Source organism: Nilaparvata lugens, chromosome 12 (genome assembly GCF_014356525.2).
Source record: "Nilaparvata lugens isolate BPH chromosome 12, ASM1435652v1, whole genome shotgun sequence".
In the NCBI taxonomy this organism is placed as follows: Eukaryota; Metazoa; Arthropoda; class Insecta; order Hemiptera; family Delphacidae; genus Nilaparvata; species Nilaparvata lugens.
In genome coordinates this window covers 35,630,781-35,632,039 of record NC_052515.1, presented here as the reverse complement: position 1 = coordinate 35,632,039, position 1,259 = coordinate 35,630,781, and positions in this window count along the sequence as shown.

Here is a 1,259-nt window from a genome sequence, read left to right as displayed (position 1 = left end):
CCCAGTTGTTGCCGCCCCCGCATACGCCGCCCCCGCCTACCACGCACCCGCTGCCTACGCCGCCCCCGTCGCTAAGGTCGCCACCCCCGCTCTTCTTGGAGTCGCCTACTCTGCCGCCCCCGTCGTCTCCCACATGACCTAGGAAAGTAGCAGAGGTTATAATGCTACTGAAGCCAGGTAAAGAGCTACATGAAGTATCATCATATAGGCCAATATATTGTTACCGGTCCTATCCAAGTTGTTTGGAAGGATTTTACTTAGTAGGCTAAAACCAATAATTGAGAGACAGCACATAATTCCAAATCACCAATTGGCTTCAGAGTGAAACACTCAACAATAGATCAAGTGCATCGGATTATAAATGTAATAGAGAAGTGCTTAGAAGAGAAAAAAATTTGCTCAGCAGCTTTCCTTGATATAGGGCAAGCTTTTGATAAAGTATGGCATGAAGGTCTCATTTTCAAGCTCAAAAAAGTGCTACCAAAGCAATATACAGATATATACAATCCTATCTCACTGACAGATACTTTAGGGTCAGGCATGAAAGTCATATTCTGATTTGAAGGAAATTAAAGCAGGAGTTCCTCAAGGCAGTGTTCTGGGACCAGTTCTTTACCTACTCTATACCAGCGATATTCCCAGCCTTGATGAGAATATACAGCAACATTTGCAGACGACACAGCCATATTATCAGTAGACAGTAATATACATATTGCAACAGAGAAACTACAGAGATCCATCAACAAAATTCAAGATTGGACTAGAAAGTGGAGAATGAAATTGAATGAAACAAAGTCGATTCACATCAATTATACCAATAAGAAGGACCTGCCCATACCAATAACTATCAACAACCAAGTTGTACCATATGCTAATGATGCCAAGTATCTAGGTATGACCTTGGACGCAAAGCTTCGCTGGAAGGCCCATGTCAAGAAGAAGAGAGAAGAGCTTGGAATCAAATATAAGAAGCTGTATTGGCTGATCGGAAGAAACTCTGACCTTTCAATCCGAAACAAAGTACTTCTGTACAAACAGATATTAAAGCCAGTATGGACGTATGGTATACAACTTTGGGGTGTACCAAAGAAAGCAACATCAATATCATTCAACGTTTTCAAAACAAAGTGCTAAGGAACATTGTGGATGCTCCTTGGTATGTCAGGAACAGCGATCTTCATAGAGACCTTCACGTCGATCTGGTGTCCACCGAGATCCAGAGGCATGCGGAGAGGCACGAGGGGCGACTGCACCAACAT